General features: G+C 34.2%; 4 pseudogenes; 3 read left to right on the forward strand and 1 right to left on the reverse strand.

The window, feature by feature from the left end:
• The window catches only part of LOC110725408, a 55424-nt pseudogene that overhangs the window by 18657 nt on the left and 14239 nt on the right, over window positions 1–22528 (reverse strand).
• LOC110725717 lies at window positions 45–2994 on the forward strand (annotated as a pseudogene).
• Window positions 4854–12969, forward strand: LOC110725526 (annotated as a pseudogene).
• On the forward strand, window positions 13560–17252 carry LOC110725716 (annotated as a pseudogene).

The following is a 22528-nucleotide window of genomic DNA, read 5'->3' on the forward strand; positions in this document are numbered from 1 at the left end:
CTCTGCAATACATTATTAGTTTATTACATTATTAATCTACTCAGTAGTAAAATAAAATTGATATTCAATACAATGAACAGTGATTCCTCAGTTCCTCTGTCTTCCAAAACTAATCTCAGTCAGAAGATATAAATGTGTGGTAATATAAAGAGACACTTCCCCTTGTTTATATGAACTTGAAATTTCCAAGAAAATTTATTAACAGTAAATATAGTATGCATGATGCTTAAATGATTTTTGTTTACGAGGAATCACTCTGCCTTTTCCTAATCTTTGTAAAATGAGAGGAAGTATTCAGCAGAATTTTTACAGTCACCAGAAGAAGACATTTTGAAAAGTTAACATCCTACTATAAAATGGTAAATAAAATAACCTTTAGAAGTTAATCAATACTGTGAAACTTAAACGTCATTCAACTGTTTTCCCTCCTTCCTAGAGTAGCTGCTGTTGGAACTGCTTTGAGGGTTGGTGAGAAATGGGTGGAAAAACAGAATGGCCAGTGATCGGAATCGATCTCGGTACAACTTACTCATGTGTTGCAGTTTGGCGCCATGATCGTGTTGAAATCATAACAAATGATCAGGGTAACCGTACCACACCATCTTGGGTTGCTTTCAATGACTCCGGGCGCCTTATTGGTGAAGCTGCAAAGAATCAAGCCTCCTTGAACCCCACCAACACCATTTTTGGTATGTTTCCTAATCTATCCCTCCCTGCTATTATTTGTTTTATCTGCTTGCTTTATTAGGGACCGAGGGAGTTACTTAGATCAGTTAGATGTAAGGTAATATGCAGAATATAGAATGCTGGAACTTGTAAATGATGAAATTCTGTTTTTCTTATCGATCTAGCTTCAATAATTATTACATAAATTAAATATAATTATTGGCTATTTTGCTGTCAAAGTTGATGTGTGTCTCCTGGTATTGTATTATGAAGTAAAGTGTTCTACTGATTTTGAGATTTTATACGAAACTGTGGTTGTCTATCAGCTTCGGGTAAATAAGGCTACTTGAGATATTTAAGGGTTAGAGACTTAGAGTATTAATTTACTTTTGGTAATAATAACAATAACATCTAATGTTTAGTTTCATTCTATATAAATTTTTGAATCTTCCTAATGTTGCAATTTATAATATTGTATTGTTGGCTTTTTCAATCAATAATTTTATTTTATTATGATATATTTTTCGACACTGTATAACCACCTTCCCTGTGGCTCTGTACGTGTGCTAAAACTTCTAATCTATGACAGATGCAAAAAGGCTTATCGGTAGAAGATTCAGTGATGAATCTGTACAAAATGACTAGAGATTGTGGCCATTTAAAGTTATAGATGGTGCTTATTTTGGAAAAGTAGATAAGCCAATGATTGCGGTCTCCTATATGGGTGAAGAGAAGAGATTTACTCCTGAGGAGGTTTCTTCAATGGTTCTGATGAAAATGAAAGATACTGCAGAGGCTTTCCTTGGTAACACAGTAAAGAACGCTGTTGTCACCGTTCCAGCATACTTCAATGATTCCCAACGTCAGTCAACTAAAGATGCTGGAACAATTGCTGGCCTCAATGTTGTTCGTATCATCAATGAGCCAACGGCTGCTGCCATGGCCTATGGTCTTGACACCAAAGCTACTAGTAGCAACACTGCTGCGAAAAACATTTTAGTTTTTGACCTTGGTGGTGGGACATTTGATGTTTCGGTGGTAGCCATTAGAAGGGACAGTTCAAAGTCAAAGCAATAAGTGGAGAGACTCACCTTGGCGGTGTGGACTTTGACAACAGAATGGTAAGTAGTTTCTTGGAGGAGTTTAAGAAGAAACACAAAAAAGATATTAGTGGGAATTCTAAGGTTCTTGGGAGATTGAGGGCTGCTTCAGAGAGAGCTAAACGGGTGCTTTCGTCGACTCCTCAAACTACTGTTGAACTTGATAGCCTTTATGAGGGGATTGATTTCACATCAACCATAACTCGTGCTCGTTTTGAGAAGTTGAATATGGAATTATTTAGGAATTGTGTGGACACTGTTGAAAAGTGCTTAAGTGATGCCAAGATAGAAAAACATGAAGTTCAAGATGTTGTCCTTGTTGGCGGGTCAACTCGAATTCCAAAGGTTCAGCAATTGTTGCAGGACTTCTTTGATGGAAAGGAGCTCTGCAGGAGCATGAATCCAGACGAAGCTGTTGCTTATGGTGCAGCAGTCCATGCTGCTGTGTTAAGTGGGGTTGGTAAGAGTAATAAGGATATTGTTCTTGTAGATGTCACACCTTTATCACTTGGTCTAGAGAATTATCCGTTAAGGGAGATGAAAGTCGTCCTTCCAAGGATAAATGAGACATGGAAAACTGCTATTGACAATCAGACGGGCAGCACATTCCATGTATATGAGGGTGAGAGACCCATAGCTAAAGATAATAATTTGCTGGGCAATTGTACAATTTCCGGCTTTCCTGCAGCACCAAAAGGTGACATCGAGTTTGATGTGTGTTTTGATATTGACATTGATGGCATACTTACTGTTTCAGCAGTACGTAGAAACAAGCACAGGAAAGAAGAACCAAATCACTATTCTCAATCACCAAGGGCGGCTTTCAAAAGTGGACATAGAAAGGATGATTGAAGAGGCCAAAAAATACAAGGCTCAAGATGATGAATACAGGAAGATGATAAAAGCTAAGAATGCACTTGAGAATTATGCTAACTCTATGTGGGATACAATTTCTGATCATGGGATAATTGAGAATCACAGTAATAAGAAGCTAAAAGATGCTATAAAGGCGATCGAGCAGACAATGCAATGGCTAGAATTGAATGCTGATGCTACTGAGGTGAGTGAGGCTTCCAAGTTTGAGGAGAAGTTGGAGGAGCTGGAAAATGTTTGTCAACATCTTCCTTCAAAGACATACTAGCTATTGCACGTAGCAAAAATTTATTCCTTGTTCTGGTACACCAAGTTTAATTTTGATTTGTTTTACTTGGAAACTTATTTGATTTGAAGTACGTACTGGTGTAGATTAAATTGCGTTTATGCTATTTGAACTACAAAATTGCTTGTGTTTGGAATTTTGAAGTATGTACTTGTTACTTGTATTATTCAACTTAAGTATGTTAAAATCTCACTTCCTATTTGTTATTACTTTTGTCAGTTTGAAATCATCTGCTTAATAAAATTATGGAACTGCAACTTTAAGAATGATAGATTTATTAGGCACTTAAGTTGATTTTCTTTTGTATTTACATTATAATTGTATGTTTTATTTTAGAAATAAAAAATTCACTTGTCATCTAAATAAAAGTAACGAATGAGATTTAAGAATTTTGCGTAAAAACAATTGATAGTTATTTATTAGGATTTAATTTATTTAAAAAACTAAAAATTATCTATTTGAAAAAATCATATTAGATATATAGGATTTATATATCTAACATAATCTTTGATAGTGTTTATGATAAGAAATAAAAATTATTCCTTAATTATAAATAAATAAAATTTGTGTATTGTGATGCCTAACACTATAAATTGACGCATCCTACCACACCAATAAAATTTGTATCAATACAAACTAAATCAAGCAAATTTTGTTCGACCGATTGGGGACGATGAAAAAATTTCAATTCATAGATTTAATTTTGTACAATTACAATTTTATATATCAATTTCACAACAAGTTTTTCAATTCCTGATAAATATATCGATTTATTTTATGAGACTATAAAGATTAATTTTATATAAATTTTATTTTGCTAACATGCTTTATTTATCCATTTTGATTAGTTGGAAGATATATGGGTGTGAACGAAATTGGTAATTCTATCGAAATAGAAGATAAATAGTATACACGTTTTTATTATTTTTTAATATTTTTGTTTTTCAAAAAATAACAAATAATGATAAAGGATTTAAATTATTTAAAAATAAAAAAAATATTTTCACACTAAATATTTTATCCTAATATGTAACCAATAAAATATTAATTAACATTTTTTTTTGAAAGATATCATATTCACAATTTATTCATATTTTTAAATTCATTTGTCATATAATTAAAAACCACAAATAAAATACAAAATAATAATAAATAAAGTCGCATTATAAATTACATTAAAAAAATATATATACTTTTGTAATAGGCAATAACTCTTTAATTAAATTATTATGTGTTTTTTTTTGTTTGAAATTATCATATAGTAAAATAAATCAAATAATTATATAAAAAAAAACATAAATATTTTTTTGAGATTTATATATGAAAAAATCGTATATCACACGTATGTTCTATTCACCTAATGTTTACTTATCTAAATTTATCTTATCTTATCTGAACTTATTAGCCCTTATAAGAACTTATTTTAGTTATAAATTAAACTAGGGTAGCGTTGATTAACCCTTATCACAACTTATCTGAACTTATCAACCCTTATCTGAACTAATCTGAAATTATTAACCGAGAGCCTGGTTATTATATTATTTAATATGAGATATCTAAGGCAATGGTTTAATTAATAAAGTGGTAAGTTTTTAGATAATATTGAATAAGTCCTATTAATGTTTTTTTTTTCCGAGGAAGTGACAAATAAGGTTGACACAACACCAACATGCAAGTACAAGTGTGCAACACCTATATGTTGGACAAAGAATAAAACTCAATTTGGTACCAATTGATTGTTGGTGTAGTGGTGAATGGTGATTGAGACTACACTTGATAGGGAGGACTCATATTCGATCCCCCACACAAACAATTGGAAAGGGAATGAAACCTAACCACCCAGAACTGAGCCCTGAATCCGAATTAGCCTAAATGGTGAATCGGGTAGAACACCAAAAAAAAGATAAAAAAAAAAAATAAAAAAAATAAAAACCTCAATTTGGCGCTAATTCATCCTATAGTCCCGTGTTTATATCTTCCTTTAGAAGCCAGAGTATATTCGACTATTCGTGGTTCTTCTTCAGCTTCTTTAGCTTGGAATTAAGCCAAAAGATAAAATTTTGCAGGCAAATTAATATCTGTGCATAAGGTATGTTATTATTATCATTTGTCATAGTTCAATTTTATTTGTTTGTTAGTAAGTAGTAACTTCTTAGTTAGGGTTTAGGGTTATGATTTTTTTTTTCCTTGCCAAAAGTTTAATTATTGCAAATTTTATGTTGTTTATCTGATTGCTTTGCTAATCGTCAGTTGGTATAGTTCAATTTATGTGTTTGTTTGATGGTTGGTTTGTTAGTAGCTGCTTAGTTTTCAATTTTTTTACAGCAAAATTAGCTTAATTTAGCAATGCTACCATCCTACTATAAATTGGCTCGGTATCATATTCGGAACTATGAATTTTAAAGGTATTAAAGCCTTTTGCCCCCCTCTTGTCTCTGTGTAGTTACTGGTTTTGGGTCTGTCTTTGTAAATGGGAGAAAACGTTGGAGAATGGCCGGTGATTGGAATTGATCTTGGTACAACATACTCATGTGTTGCTTTTTGGCGTCATGATCGTGTTGAAATCATATCAAACGATCAGGGTAATCGTACGACACCGTCTTGGGTTGCTTTCACTGACTCTGGCCGCCTTATTGGTGAAGCTGCCAAGAATCAAGCAGCCTTGAACCCCATTAACCCCGTCTTTGGTACGTTTCTTACTCTACCCCTCCCTGCTTTAGCTTGTTTTATTTGCTTGCTTTATTACCAATTAGGGAGTAGATGTTATTGTTACTTAGCTAGAAACTTGGAACTTGTTGTAAAATTAAACAAAATGATTTATATCCAAAGGTTTTTATTGTCCTAATTGCAAGAATGCGGAGCAAAGCCAAAGAATGAAGACGGGACAAAATCTATATTTGTTATCGATCTAGTTACAACTATTATATGCACTTCTTGTATTATGATGTCAATGTTGATGAAGTATTCCTTGTATTGTACTATAGTGTATGAAGTAACGTGTTCTTCTAATTTTGAGATTTTATGTGAGTAGGAAAACGTAAATGTCTATCACCTTAGATATGTAAGAGTACTTGAGAGTATAAATTCATGTCAACCTTCTCTTTTGGTAATAATAACAAGAACATCAATTGTTTAGTTTCATCCTATATTAATTTTTGAATCTTCCCAAGGTTGCAGTATACAATGTTGTATTAGCTTTTTCAATCAATTAATTATCATGTTGCATTTTCTACACTGCTAAGTTATAACCACCTCCCTTGTGTGCTAATAAATGACAGATGCAAAAAGGCTTATTGGTAGAAGATTCAGTGATGAATCTGTACAAAATGACGTGAGATTATGGCCATTTAATGTTATTGATGGCACTGATTTCGGAAAAGAAGATAAGCCAATGATTTCAGTCTCCTTTAGGGGTGAGGAGAAGAGATTCACTCCCGAGGAGATATCTTCAATGGTTCTTATGAAAATGAAAGATACTGCCGAGGCTTTCCTTGGAAAGACAGCAAAGAACGCTGTTGTGACTGTTCCAGCATATTTCAATGATTCCCAACGTCAGGCAACTAAAGATGCCGGAACAATTGCTGGCCTCAATGTTGTTCGTATTATCAATGAGCCAACGGCTGCTGCCATGGCATATGGTCTTGACACAAAGGCTACTAGTGGCAACACTGCTGCGAAAAACATTTTAGTTTTTTACCTTGGTGGTGGGACATTTGATGTTTCGGTGGTAGCCATTGAGAAGGGACAGTTCAAAGTTAAGGCAATAAGTGGAGAGGAATTTATTTAGGAATTGTGTGGACACTGTTGAAAAGTGCTTAAGTGATGCCAAGATGGAAAAGCATGAAGTTCAAGATGTTGTCCTTGTTGGTGGATCAACTCGAATTCCAAAGGTTCAGCAGTTGTTGCAGGCCTTCTTTGATGGAAAGGATCTCTGCAGAAGCATGAACCCAGATGAGGCTGTTGCTTATGGTGCAGCAGTCCATGCTGCTGTGTTATGTGGGGTTGGTAAGAGTAATAAGGATATTGTTCTTGTAGATGTCACACCTTTATCACTTGGTTTGGAAGAATTATCTGGGGAGATGGAAGTCTTTCTACCTAGAAATACAACCATTCCAGCAAAGATAAATCAGGTATGGGAAACTACTTATAACAATCAGACTGTCATCACATTTGACATATTCGAGGGCGAGAGACCCATAGCTAAAGACAACAATTTGCTGGGCCAGTGTAAAGTTTCCGGCTTTCCTGCAGCACCAGAAGGTCTCATAAAGTTTGATGTGTGTTTTGATATTGACATTGATGGCATTCTTACTGTTTCAGCAGTAGAAACAAGCACAGGAAAGAAGAACCAAATCACTATTCTCAATCACCAAGGGCGGCTTACAAAAAATGACTTAGAGAGGAAGATAGAAGAGGCGGAAATATACAAGGCTCAAGATGATGAGTACAGGAAGATGATAAAAGCTAAGAATGCACTTGAGAATTATGCTAACTCCATGTGGGAAGCTAATGTGAAAGTAATAGATGGTACCGAGGCGATCAAACAGACACTGCAATGGCTGGAATTGAAGATACTGATGCTACTGAGGCTTCTAAGTTTGAGGAGAAGTTGAAAGAGCTGGAAAATGTTTGTCAACATCTTCCTTCCAAGAGGGCAAAAACATGCTAGCTAGAGAATTCCTCTGCTAGCTATTGCATGTAGCAGTAATATTACTTCCTTTTGATTGTACATCATCAATTTTTAGTTGTTGTACTTGAAACTTAAAAATATTTGAACTGCTAGATTAGCCTAAATTTGGTTTATGCTACTTGAAGTATATTGTTGTTATTATTCAACTTTGAGGTATGCTAAAATAAATCTCACTTCATGCATTCCTAGTTTCTTTTACTTTCGTTTATTCGAAATCATCTGCTTGATAAAAATATGGAAACGCAAATTTCAGCATGATAGATTATGAACTTACTAGTATATTAGTTTGATTTGTTTTTGTGTTTCCATTTTATTGTTTTATGTTGTACGATAGGAGTCTAGGATAATGTTGCCCACTAGACTCAATGTTTTTTTTTTTTTTTAATTTTTTTTAATGACCAATAGATTTAATGTTTTAATACTAGATTAGTTAACTTCTTAGGATTTTAAAGTACCATGGTTTTTCAGAGTCGTACTTAGCTTAAGATGGAAAAAATAATTTTGGGAAATTTTACATTATAACCCTAAAGACTTTGAAATTCTACATTGTGTCCATGGTTTATGAAAAGTCTACATTATAACCCTAAAGTCCACTTAGTAACTCTATTGTACCCTTGCCGTTAAGTTTATCACCTCTTATTTCAAGTCTAATAAGATCAATGTATAATAAGTTATTATAAGTTCAGTTAAGTGAAAATCAGGTGAATAAAGTACACCCACACTATCTTTCTTTTACAATCTTTAATATTCTAATTATCCCACTTATCTCTTATATTATTTAATTAGGTTAATTAAATTATTTAGAATTATGTGTGGTCAAAATGTAACCCAAAAAAAAGATAAAGGTTTTTTTTATGTGCATGGTCATACTGTGTGGTTAGGGATTACTTGAGTTGCCAGAGTTACTCAAGGGTTACTTGAGTTACTCTTGACCGAGTAACTTCTCAAGTAACCCCCGATCTGAGTAACTCCTCAAGTAACCTTTGATTGAATAACCCTAGGTATAGCCTTTCAAAAAAAAAAAAAAAAAAAAAAAAAAAAAAAAGATTGAAATCTCCAGGCAAATTAATATCTGCGCATAAGGTATGTTGTTTATCTGATTGCTTACTTCATTTTTCATGCTTGAATTTTATTTGTTTGTTAATAAATGCTTAGTTAGTGTTTAGAATTATGATTTGTTTGAAAAGTTAAGTTGTTCTTGCAAAATTGTGTGTTATTTTTATCTGATTGTTTTCTGTACATCATTTTTCCTAGGTGAATTTAATTTTTTGTTTGTTATTAACGGCTTAGTTAGGGTTTAGGGTTTTAATTTTTTATTTATTTTTGCTAAAAGTTTAAATGTTTATCGCAAAATTCAGCATAATTCTACAATGCTAACATTCTACTATAAATTGACAACATACCATATTCGGAACTCTGAATTTCTAATGTTTTAAAGCTTTTTCCCCCTCTTTTCTTGGTGTAGTTACTGGTTTGGGGTTTGTCTTTGTAAATGGGAGAAAAGGTAGGAGAATGGCCAGTGATCGGAATAGATCTTGGTACAACTTACTCTTGTGTTGCTGTTTGGCGTCACAATCGTGTTGAAATCATAACAAATGATCAGGGTAATCGTACAACTCCGTCTTGGGTTGCTTTCACTGACTCCGGCCGCCTTATTGGTGAAGCTGCCAAGAATCAAGCAGCCTTGAACCCCATTAACACCGTCTTTGGTACATTTCTGCCTCTATCTCTCCTTGCTTTAGTTTAGTTTATTTACCTGTCAATTAGGGACGGAGGGAGCACTTAGATGTTATTACGAAGTATTACTTAGATGCAAGATTAAGGTAAAAAAAATAGGACTTTTTTGGCTTTCTGTCCTTTAGCTATACTGTATTGGAAGCTGGAACTTGTAATATTGAATGACATGATAAATTGAAATTGCACTTTTGTTATAGAATTCAGGCTACAATTATTTGCATTTAGTCCAATAAAAAATTAAATCACTGATTATGGTCACAATGCATGCATTTTGACAACTTTGCTGTCAAAATTAACAATGTTCAGCTGTTAATAAAATATGAGTACTTAATTTATGCTAGGGATTTTGAACTAGATTATATGTGATGAGGTTTATGCAAATCAAAGAACATCTTTTAAAGGCTTTCACTACAGGAAGAGAAGCCATATAGCCAAGTAGGATGCTCTTACCATAGAATGAGGATTTCAATTAGGAGAACATCAGGTATTAGAGTCACCTTTGATCAGGACTAGGACCCGGACCCTTTTTTGAAAGCTATGATTGTTTTGGATTATGCTCTTACTGTTTTAAACAATTTGTATTTGAGCATTTCCTCATTGAAACACATGTAAAATCGATCCATGTGTTCTGTTTGGTTATTTAGTGTGCCTTGACATCTTCCTCCCCAAAAATAAAATAAAATTGTGAACCACATATAATTACTTGCGGCTTGGTTAAGTAAAATATGCTAGCTTTGTAACATATAACCATTTTTTAAAATTTTAATGCATAATTATTGTATACCATGTAATTTGGTGTAATTATCATTGTGGATGAATTAGGTAGGTCATGACTCTTGCTTCAATGGAAATTGCATTTTCTATGCTACACCCCTTGCTCCCATGTTTGATCATCTTCCCAAATCAAAACTGGATAGGATCTTACTTTGTAAATCTGAACACCCTTGTAAATGTATGTTTGGAATAATCTCTGAAGAAGAGTTGAAGTTCTAATTCCATCTCATCTGAATAGATGTAGAGAATTGGAAGTTGGGATATGTAAAGAAATGAAATTTTCCATCACCTTTGAAATTAATGACCATGCAACAAATCCAAGGACTAGAATAAATTTATGTCAAACATAATCTTTGGTAATTATAGAATTACTTCGAACCACCTAATGTTTAGTTTTATTTGTATGTAAATGTTGAGATTTGTCTTCAGCAACAAGCCCACAATTAAAAATTATTGTATAAAATTTACAATCAATTTTTGTAGAGTATTTTGTATTATACTAAGTTCAAACAAATTTCTTTACATGCTTATCAATGATAGATGCAAAGAGGCTTATTGGTAGAAGATTCAATGATGAAACTGTACAAAATGACATCAAATTGTGGCCATTTAAGGTTGTAGATGGTGCCAATTCAGGAAATGAAGATAAGCCTGTACTGATTCAGGTCACCTATAGAGGTGAAGAGAAAAGGTTCACACCTGAGGAGATATCTTCAATGGTCCTTGTAAAGATGAAAGATACTGCGGAGGCTTTCCTAAGTAGCACAGTAAAGAATGCTGTTGTCACAGTTCCTGCATATTTTAATGACTCCCAGCGCCAGGCAACTAAAGATGCCGGAACCATTGCAGGGCTCAATGTTATCCGTATCATTAATGAGCCAACAGCTGCTGCCATTGCTTATGGTATTGACACAAAGGCTACAAGTATTGATGCTCCTGCAAAAAATGTTTTAATCTTTTAGGTGGTGGGACATTTGATGTTTCTTTAGTAGGCATAGAAAAGGGGGAATTTAAAGTCAAAGCAATAAGTGGAGACACACACCTTGGCGGTGGGGACTTTGACTGCAGAATGGTAAGTAACCTGGTAGAGGAATTTAAGAAGAAACACAAAATAGACCTTAGTGATAATCCAAGGGCTCTTGGAAGATTGAGAGCGGCTTCGGAGAGAGCCAAAAGGGTACTTTCCTCAACTTCTGAGACAGTGGTTTCCATTGATTGTCTATTTGAAGGCATCGATTTTACTTCAACCATTACTCGTGCTCGTTTTGAGAGGCTAAACATGGATTTGTTTAGGAAATGTGTGGAACACTGTTGAACAGTGTTTAGTTGATGCTGAGTTAGAAAAGCAATATGTTCATGATGTGGTTCTTGTGGGTGGGTCAACTCGAATTCCAAAAGTTCAGCAATTGTTGCAAGAATACTTTGGTGGAAAGGAGCTTAGCAAGAGCATAAATCCAGACGAGGCTGTTGCTTATGGTGCTGCAGTTCATGCTGCCAACTTAAGTGGAAATATTGTTTTGGTGGACGTGATACCTTTATCTCTTGGGGTAAAGGATTTTACTGGTGAAATGCACTTCATATTACAAAGGAATACAACTATCCCAGCAAAGAAGAATACAATTAGAGAAACCACGGTGGACAATCAGTCGTCTGCATCATTCCAGGTGTATGAGGGCGAGAAACCAATTGCTAAGGACAACAATTTCTTGGGTGAGTTTTGCATTTATGGCTTACCTCGTGCACCAGAAGGTGACATTGCTTTTGATGTCTGCTTTGAAATTGATGTCAATGGCATTCTTAAAGTGTCTGCAACGGAAACAATATCTTTAAAACAGAACCAAATCACCATTACGAACCACCAGGGGCGGCTTCAAAAGGAGGAGATAGAGAAGATGGTGCATGAGGCTGAAATATACAAGGCTCAAGATGATGAACAAAGGAAGAAGGTGAAAGCTAAGAGCGCTTTAGAGAGCTATGCCAACAGATTGTGGGAAAAAGTGAATGATTACAGTAACATGGAGATGGGAGGTAATGAGGTGAAGATAAAGGATGTTGTCGATCAGATATTACAGTGGTTGGAGGAGAACTCTGAATGCGCTGGGGCTTCTGAGTTTGAGGAAAAATTGGAAGAGCTCGAAAGCTTGTGCACTTTATCCTATCAAGATGCGTAGAATAGGACTCTAAGCTCGGCTCTTGAACTACTCGGTTGTGCTCTAGAAGAACTACCTCCGTTACATATTATTTGCAACGGTTTAGACATTTTTCCTCTCTATTTTATGTCAAATCGTTGCAAATAATATGTAACGGAGTTAGTATGCTGAAAATCTGATATGACTACAGGTTTTATTGTCCCTCTTATGAAATTATATCTGATGTTGATTGTATGTTATCAGTACTCAGTAGCTCAGTTTATTGTTTCTACTTCCATGCTGCATTTTGAGAACTTCCTCTTTATGTGATTTTGATGAACAGAGCTTCATATTATGCTTTACTCGTGAGTCGCGACTCGTTTTGACTTTTGACTCCATCCTGTTATCCTTTCCTCTATTTTTATACGGAATGCTTTTTTTTTTTTTTTTTTTTTTTTTTTTTTTTTTTTTTTTTTTTTTTGTGGACAAAATACTCCCTTGCTTATGGTTTAAAACTCAGAGTATTTTGAAATTTTGAGTCTATATACTTCCTCTGATTTTATACAGAGTACTTGCTTATAGTATAAAACTCAAGACTATATTTTTATACTTGCTTATAGTATATAAAACTCAGACTATATACTATTTTGATACTTCCTCAATTTTTTATATACTATATGCAATAGAGACGTGTTACAAGTATAAAAAAAAATAGAGGAAGTATATAAATTGCTTCTAAAAAGTAAAAGCATCATTTTACTGCAATATGTTTGTTAATGTTCCACTTTGATCACTAAAAAGTATTGTTAAAAATATAATATATACACGAGTAGTATATTACTTCTACTTCCTCTATTTTTTTTATACTTGCAACACGTTTTTTTTAGAAATGCAACACGTTTCTTGTCACGTTTCCTAACATATTATTTTAATCATTAATATCTTTAAAAAAATTTTTTTTTTTTGAAAGAATTAATATCTATAAATCAATTACCAATAAAAATTATAAACATATAATATTAAAATAATATTGAATCAAAACTAATTACAATGAAACCTATAAAATGTGAAAAGTCAAACTGTCACAAATATATAAAAACGAAGGAAGTATATATATTACTCCGTAAGATACCACTGAACAAGTATTAAAGTAGTATTATATCAATAAAATGTGGTCTATGTAAATAAAATCTTAAAGTAAAATATGGTCAAAATTAATACTTAAAGACTTAAAGTAGAATATATAGTCAAAAGTCAAAACTTCAATTCAATTCAAATGAATAAAGTAGGCCTAGTGATGAAAAGGTAGTCATAGGTATTGACCAAACCATATCTTACATTCATAATTATTAATTACAAATTGGAAAACCATTAAAGTTTCCACTTTTTCTAATTTCTATACCCTGTTCATCTTTAAAACATCCTGCTGCTTTAATTGAGTGTAATTTGAAAATGGGAGAAAATGTTGGAGAGTGGCCAGTGATCGGAATCGATCTCGGCACAACTTACTCTTGTGTTGCTGTTTGGCGGCACAACCGTGTTGAAATCATAACCAACGACCAGGGCAACCGTACGACGCCGTCTTGGGTTGCTTTCACTGACTCCCACCGCCTCATCGGTGAAGGTGCCAAGAACCAAGCTTCTGTCAACACTGCCAATACTATCTTTGGTTTGTTTTTATTTTATCATCTATTTTCCTGCTCATTTTTTTCAGATAAAACACTCTTCTTTTTAGTTGTTATTAATTAGGACATTTATGATGTATCTTGCTTAATTATAGTATTATGTGTAAATTTATTTCCATTATTACTATGCATGTAAATGTCTAACAAAGGGATTGTTAGAGGTTTTAGTATCAAATTTATTAGTAATTGCTTTCCAAAAAGAGAGCTTGATTTTCGGGTTAGGGTCTACAATTTAAGGAAATAGTTTAATTCTATATAAATGGGGGTGTTCAATTAGGGGTGATTGTTCAGTGATTTAAAGGGGGAAGGGTGTTTCATAATGGGGGTGTTAATTGGGTAATTGATCCAATTTTTGAAGAATTGAATTGTGGGAATTAATGGAAATTTGTTGAATCAGTAATGCAAGAGTAAAATAGACTTATTAGGTAGTTGCTGTAATTATAAACTATAGAATATAGAAGAGTTATTGAGATACATGGACATCAAAGTGACAATTTTGAAATGATGTACGGAGTATGTTGATTTAGCTGAATGTTTTTGAAATGATATATTTGTATGTTCATTTAGCTGAATGTTTTGGACCATTGCTCATTTTATCTTTTGCAACGAGACGTCATTTACTTATTTGTGAACTTCTTCCCTTCGAAGTGCCTGCATATGTTGCAATTTACCTCTGAAATCTTACACAGCACCCACCTGCACTACAAGTGCCAAACAAAAGAAAGACGCGCACAAGGCATAGGCTATTGATAGTAGATGCTTTCAGTTTATGGTTCAATGATGTTACTAATTGCACTTAGGCTAGGTTCTCTATCAGCTGTTTAATGGTCTTTTTGAACTTCATTTGCTGTAAAGATTGTGTGTGTGTGCGCGCGTGCTACAATAGTACAATGGCTGTATAATCAGTTGGTTTGGAAATTATTTAAATGCATAATGATACTACACTCTTTCCGTTTGAGCTAAATCATTGTAAATTTAGATGATTATAAATTTTCATGTTAACCTTTACATTTACAGGTTTGTTCTTATTTGCTCTGTTTCTCTTACTACTTAGTTTTTCCCTTTTAGAATATGAGAAATTGTTTAGCTTAATTTGATGCTTCCTTTAAATTTTGTAGTCTTTTGATAACCTTCCCTACATGATATCAATGGCAGATGCGAAGAGGCTTATTGGTAGACAATTCAGTGATGAAAATGTACAGAAAGACATTAAGTTGTGGCCATTCAAGGTTGTAGATAGTTGTGATCCAGGAACAGAATCAAAGCCAATGATCGTGGTCACCTACAAGGGTGAGGAGAAAAGATTCACACCTGAGGAGGTATCTTCAATGGTCTTGATGAAAATGAGAGATACTGCCGAGGCTTTCCTTGGCACCTCAGTGAAAAATGCTGTTGTCACAGTTCCAGCATACTTCAATGATTCCCAGCGTCAGGCAACAAAGGATGCAGGAACTATTGCAGGGCTTAATGTAATTCGTATCATCAATGAGCCAACGGCTGCTGCCATGGCTTATGGTCTTGACCCACAAAGGCTAATGTTGTTGATGCTCTTGCAAAAAATGTTCTAATATTTGACTTAGGTGGTGGGACATTTGATGTGTCCTTGGTAGCCATTAACAAGGGTGAATTCAAAGTTAAAGCTGTTAGCGGTGACACCCACCTAGGCGGAGAAGACTTTGATAACAGAATGGTAAGTTATCTTGTGGAGGAGTTTAAGAAGAAGCACAAAAAAGACATAAGTGACAATCATAGGGCTCTTGGAAGATTGAGAGCTGCTTCAGAGAGAGCCAAAAGGGAACTTTCCTCAATACCCCAAACAACTGTTTCGATTGATTGCCTATTTGAGGGCATTGATTTTACATGTACCATAACTCGTGCAGGTTTCGAGAGGCTGAATATAGATTTGTTCAGGATATGTGTGGACACAGTTGAGAAGTGCTTAGCTGATGCCAAGGTGGAGAAGCACGATGTTGATGATGTTGTCCTAGTTGGAGGATCAACCCGTATTCCAAAGGTTCAACAATTGTTGCAGACCTTTTTTGATGGAAAGAACCTTTGCAAAAGCATTAATCCAGATGAGGCTGTTGCTTATGGTGCAGCTGTCCATGCTGCTGTCATATGTGGTGTTAGTAGCAGTAATAAGGATATTGCTCTTGTTGACGTCATACCTTTGTCACTTGGTCTTGAGGATTATTTAGATAACATGGTTGTTGTGATCCCGAGGAATACAACCATTCCAGCCATGATGAATAAGAAATGGATTACTAAATTTGACAATCAGGCGAGAATGAGATTTTCCGTGTTTGAAGGTGAGAGATCCATTGCCAAGGAAAACAATAAGTTGGGGGAGTTTGTTATTTCGGGTTTTCCTCCTGCACCGGCAGGTGCCATCACCTTTGATGTCTGCTTTGATATTGATGTTAATGGCATCCTTAACGTATCAGGAGTGGAAACAAGCACTGGAAACAGGAACCAAATTACCATCCTCAATTACCAAGGCCGGCTTTTAAAGAAAGACAAGGAGAGGATGATAAAAGAAGCTGAAAAGTACAGGGCTCAAGATGAGGAACATAGGAAGATGGTGAAAGCTAAAAATGCACTTGAGAATCATGTCAACAACATGTGGGAAACAGTGTATATTTCTGGGAATATTGGGACTGTTACTTATGACAAGAAGATAAAGGATGCCATCGAGCAGACGTTTTTATGGCTGGAAGAGAATTCTGATGTTGTTACAGCTTCAAAATTTGAGGAGAAGTTGAAGGAGCTGGAAAGCATTTGTCATCAATTTGGTTTATTGATGCTCTAAGCCGCTACAAATAGCGTATTCTGTAGTGTGTACTAGTAGCTATTACATGCTGAAGCTGCTACTTTCTACTCTGCCAAATTTGCTTGAAATTGCAGTATTTTGTTGTGAACATTATTACAAATACTAGAACCACTAGTAGCTGAATTGGAAGCATGTCTTCTATACTAGTAAATAGTAGTTTACTTGTTTATTTCCTTTGATACGAAGTATTTCGCAACTTGGCTCATCGAGTACTCGAGTAGGAAATTAGCCAATAAAATTCTCTTTGTGATTATTAACCATCTGCTGTGTTGAGCTTGATCAAGTTTCTGGAAATGTTTGTTTTCTGCATGTTTAATAGGTAACTATGCTCTTGTGCTTCTTTTGTATTTTTTTTTCTCCAAAATGTTTTGTATTGTTTTCAATTGATTAGTTCTCCTGTGCAATATTCAAGCATGATGACTAATCAGATATGTTTTGGTTTATTTCTGAATTTGAACTCTTCTAACAAATTTCTACTTTGTAGCAAATTCTAGCCTAGAAGCTGTTTAATACTGTACATAGAATTATGAATATTGGCTGTGATGTTAGAACTAACTATTTTGATTTAGTGTTGTCGCGTGACAAAGTATTTCTGGCTTACTGCCCAATCTGTCCCGTATTGTACCCGTACACATGAACTCGTAGCAATTGCCCTTTACTTAATTAGGATTAATGGTTAAAGGGTCAATTTGCCGTTGAGACCTTGAGCATCGGACGGTAATAGTCTTATTAGCAGTGGAATGGCATAAATTGTGAAGTGCTTGATGTACTTCTTGGGTGAGATGAATTTCCTTTTTATCAAATTTATTCATAAGATTTGAAGAGGTTAATTTAATTTTTAAAATGACATTTCAATGGCAACAAAAAATATTGTAGTCATTGCAGTATTTTATTCTTCATAGCTGTTGATTTTCAATTTTTATGTTATATATGTTTATTAGTTTGACTGTCCATTTAAACAAAATAACCTCTGATCACTCCTTTATCTGATTGCATCCCCATCAATCATGACCAGCCACACAATCAAAGCAAAGCTCAAATGAACTGGGCATTATCTTGTATACATTTTTTTTTTTTTAAGAATGTATTATGTTACTTGTATAATAAACTAACTTAAACCTACTATTATCAAGGGAAAGTATCATAATTTGGATATAATTTGGATTTGCAATTCAAAAATTGAAGAACAAGGTTAGAAAAAGGAATTAAATTGAAAAAAAATCTTGTCTGTGAGGCTCACAATAACGTCATGTAGGCAATCAGAGGGGGAAATTTTTATTTTTTAAAAATAGTAGGTCGTAAAAAAAATAAATTTTTTTTTATAGTAATCATTAAAACACTAACAATAATAGGTGTTATTGTCAAAATTTCCTTGGATTTTACTTTTGTGGTACTCAAATTATATAAATCTAAAAGAAATCGCAATTTGTTTCCTTTTAGCTATAAGTTATCTATGTTACAATCTAATATCATAGTAAAAACTTATCATAACAAAGTGTACCGTCTATATAACTTCTCATTCAAGTACAACTCTGATTAACGTGATTAACTCCTAATTCCTAAACTTTTAGAAGCACTAACATACAATATAATCCTTAATCCTATTGAATCTAGTCATTAAATTAAACCTTCATTTCATACACAGCACTCCAAACTAAACATAGTACAACAAAAATAATGGCCTTGTCAAATTTATCTTTAAGTGTAATTGCATATTTTGCCCCCGGTTTAATTTTATGGTCCGTCGTTTTCGTTGTGAAAGCATGCATTAAATGTTGCTGCGGTGAAAATAGTACGAATCATGACGCTGCTGTCAATATAACAGTTCCCCGGCCTGCCCCGTGGACCGGCCAACCGAGTACAACCTCGAGGCGTAGCGGGATCTTCTCTAACTGTACCAGGCAACCCTAGACAACATCGAAATCTAGGTGAATCACAATTGAGGCCGACTAACCGTGATGTGGAATCAGTGGTTATAAACATCGAAAAATTGTTGGAAATTTCTAAGAATTGCGGTGATTGTGTCATATGTTTGGATAGTTTTGGCGTAGAAAAAGAAGATGAGTGTGGTGGTGTTAAGGTATTGGAGAAATGCGGGCATAAGTTTCATGGGTTTTGTATCGATGAATGGCTAAGGAAGTATGGTACGACGTGTCCGATTTGTCGTACATATGTCTGTTCTAGTGTATCGCTTACCTTAAGGCATGAAGTTTAAGCAAAGAGTTGGATTATTATGTATAATTCGTATGATTGAGCATATGTGTTTATATTCGTATTCGGGTTTTGCTTGTAATCTTGGAGAGGAGATTATCTGTTGTTTATGGATGAGAAAATTGGGCTTTGTTTGCCTACTAGCTTCACGAATTTGTCAAACTGTATGTTTTTGAGATAGTTCGTTGTAATTTAAGAATGAATGATATGAACCTGGGGAAGCAACTTTGTTAGTAATTCAAGCCTTTGGGACTCCTTTTAAGGCAAGTGCATAGTTTGGTTCTTGTAAGGTTGATATTTTTTTTATCATGTTCATTGAAAAGAAAATGAAAAAATTTGATAAAAATAATAATATGCCTGATAATACTTTTTTCTTTGTACTTGTAAAGCACAAATCTAAATTTGCAAAAAATTAATTCGATTCAAAATAAATGAATTAAAATTTGGAAATTTTGTCAGAAACCACCCGTTAAAAACACTTTTTTTTTCAAAAATCACCCGAAAAAAAATTTGTTGTCTTATGCCTGTTCTCTTCACCTTAAAAAAAATAATATTAAGTAAAAATAATTTCAATTCAGTAAAAATAAGTTCAGTTCAGCAAAACTCAGTTTTATTAAAGAAAAATTATAATAGAAAATCAGTAAAAATAATTTTAGTTCCGCAAAAATAAATCCAGTAAAATTAATTTAAGTTCGGTAAAAATAATTTAAGTTTTTCCCTCAAAAAAGAAAATTTAAGTTCAGCAAAAATAATTTCACTTCAGTAAAAATAATTCCAATTCAGCAAAATTAAGGCGAAGAGAACGGGGCCTTAGACCACCCAATTTAAAAATTTTCTTATGAAATGCCACAAGAGTCTATTTTCTGGCATTGTCTCCGAACTCTAGCTATCTCTCTCCTCTTCCTTCTCTCTCCTCTCTCTGTTCTATCTCTCTCCTCTTTCTGTTTCTGGGATGAAGATCAGGTGGCAGAAACTTGTTCTTGTAAGCTTCCCTCAATGTCGACTTCAGCTTCTGTGACATTACTGTCAATACTTGCACAATCCCTAATCTCACCACCTTAGTGCAAAATCCCCAAAACAAAACCCAATTAATTCATTCAAATCATACAATAAACCCTAAAATTAAAAACCATTGAAAATTGAAATAAAAAAAATTACATTTTTGAGAGCTTGTTAGGAGCACCGCCGGTAACCTTAGCAACACGGAGAAGAGCGAGCTCAAGATTCTTAAGCTGATACAGCAAATCAGCCTTAGGCTTTTGCCTCATCTCATGTGGTTTAATTCTTGCTGCAAAATTTCACACACAAAAAAAGGGGGTTAATTGAATCAAAACAGCAGTTTGAAGACATTAACGGTGTGTTTGGATTGAAGGAAATGGAGGGAAAGGAAGAGAAGAGAAATGGAGAGATGAAGTGTCTTTCATTTGGATAGCAAATGAGGAAGGGAGGGAATTAGAGGGGAGAGAAATGGAAGGATTAAATTGTAGGAAATTGATCCCTCCAACAATGGAGAGATTTGGAAGGAAAACTCATCCTTCTTCCCTCCCCTCCCTTTTCCTCCTCTCCTCTTCTCCTCCCTCCCCTTCTTTTCCTTCCCTTTTCTTTATCCAAACAAACCATAAAAAAAGCTTAAATTCATCGAAAAATGGAGGGAGAAAAGAAATCAGAAGTGTACCCATTACTGAGCTCCTGAGGTGGATTTTTGCTGCAAAACGACGACGAATATGGAACTCCTAAAAAGGATTTTTCCAGCGGAGAGAGAAGGAAGAAGCGAGATGATGGGGAGGGGTTCTTTAAAAGTCACGTGTCGTCAACGCTGGAATTCTAGGTCAATGCCGGAAAATAGAGTCGTGTGGTGTTTGACGACAAATTTTTAAAATTGGGTGGTCTTAGACAACAATTTTTTTTTTTTTTTTTTTTTTTGTGGTTTTTGACAAAAAAAAAGTGTTTTTAACGAGTGGTTTATGACAAAATAGAGGTAGTATATAAGAATTTTCAGAGGTTTTTCAGTGCGGCAAGCCACATGGTGCGGCACGGGCTACTTGTATTTTAGGGTTACTTGTATTGTGGGGTTACTTGTAAGGTGTTACTTGTATTGTGGGGTTACTTGTATTATGAGGTACTTATATGTGTTACTTGTATTATAAGTAACTCATATAAGTAACTCCAGACCAAAATCCCATACCAAACCAGTAATACTCTACAAGTAACCCTGATCAAAACCAATAACACTTATACAAGTAAACCTAGAATAAAAATAACACATATAAGTAGCTCTTGACAAAACCAGTAACACCCTACAAATAATCCCGACCAAAACCAGTAACACTCATACAAGTAACCCCAGAATACAAGTAACACAAACAAGTAACCCCTGACAAAACCAGTAACACCCATACAAGTAACCCCAGAATACAAGTAACACCTACAAGTAACCCCTGACAAAACCAGTAGCACCCTATAAGTAACCCCGACCAAAACCAGTAACACCCATACAAGTAACTCCAGAATACAAGTAACACCTACAAGTAACCCCTGACAAAACCAGTAACACCCTACAAATAACCCTTGCCGCACCATGTGGCCAGCCACATACAAAAATTTGTAAAGAATTTTTAGTACAATTTTTAATTCTTTTTCTCAAATTCAATCTCCATTCTTAATTTGGGAAGTTGAACTTGCTCTCAAACGAAATACTGAGATATAATAAAAAAAATAAAAATAAATAAATAAAATCACTTTTAAAAGATAATCCACCAAAAAAATCCTACAAAAAATAAAAGATATATACTTGCTTGATAACCGTATTGTATATTTGTATTAATTTTAAATTACTTAAAATTATTATTTTTTTTAATGAATGATATACTCATATATAATATAATAATATTATTATTATTATTATATATACTTGCGTGTAAATGTATTTCCGTCAATTATTGTAACAACTTTTTTTTCCTTTTTTTTTTTTTATGTTACAAATTGTGACCTTTTGAATTAAGAAATAAAAGATTTGATAGAAACTCTTAATTCAAATCGAAACTCTAATAAACGTGATTGAGTTCAACATTAAAATTTAGCAGTGATAATATAATAGATTAACAGATTCCTTGTTATATTATCAGGTCATTAAATATTCGTGTATCATATACATAGCACATAATTAGTATCTATCAACATAGTACTCTCGATGTTCCCCGTCGTGGATATGCTGCGCATCCCCTTGGATGGCCTCATTCTCGTTTCTCTTTTTTTGTTCATCTTAATGTTCATAAAATCATGCTGTGACGATTTCTTTCGTTTACATGAACTTAGTTCGATCGATGCTGCTGTCAGTGTAAGAGCTCCTCAGCCTGCTTGTGTGTCGGCGCCCAACATAGCACACCATCAAAATAATCTAGAGGATGTGAATTCAGTTGTAATAGACGTGGAGAAATTACAAGAAATTTCTGAGAATAGCGCTGATTGTGTCATATGTTTTGAAGGCTTTGACGCCGAAAAAGAGGATGATTGTGGTGGTTTCAAGGTTTTGGAGCAATGCGGCCAT

Source organism: Chenopodium quinoa, unplaced genomic scaffold, assembly GCF_001683475.1.
Source record: "Chenopodium quinoa cultivar QQ74 unplaced genomic scaffold, ASM168347v1, whole genome shotgun sequence".
In the NCBI taxonomy this organism is placed as follows: Eukaryota; Viridiplantae; Streptophyta; class Magnoliopsida; order Caryophyllales; family Amaranthaceae; genus Chenopodium; species Chenopodium quinoa.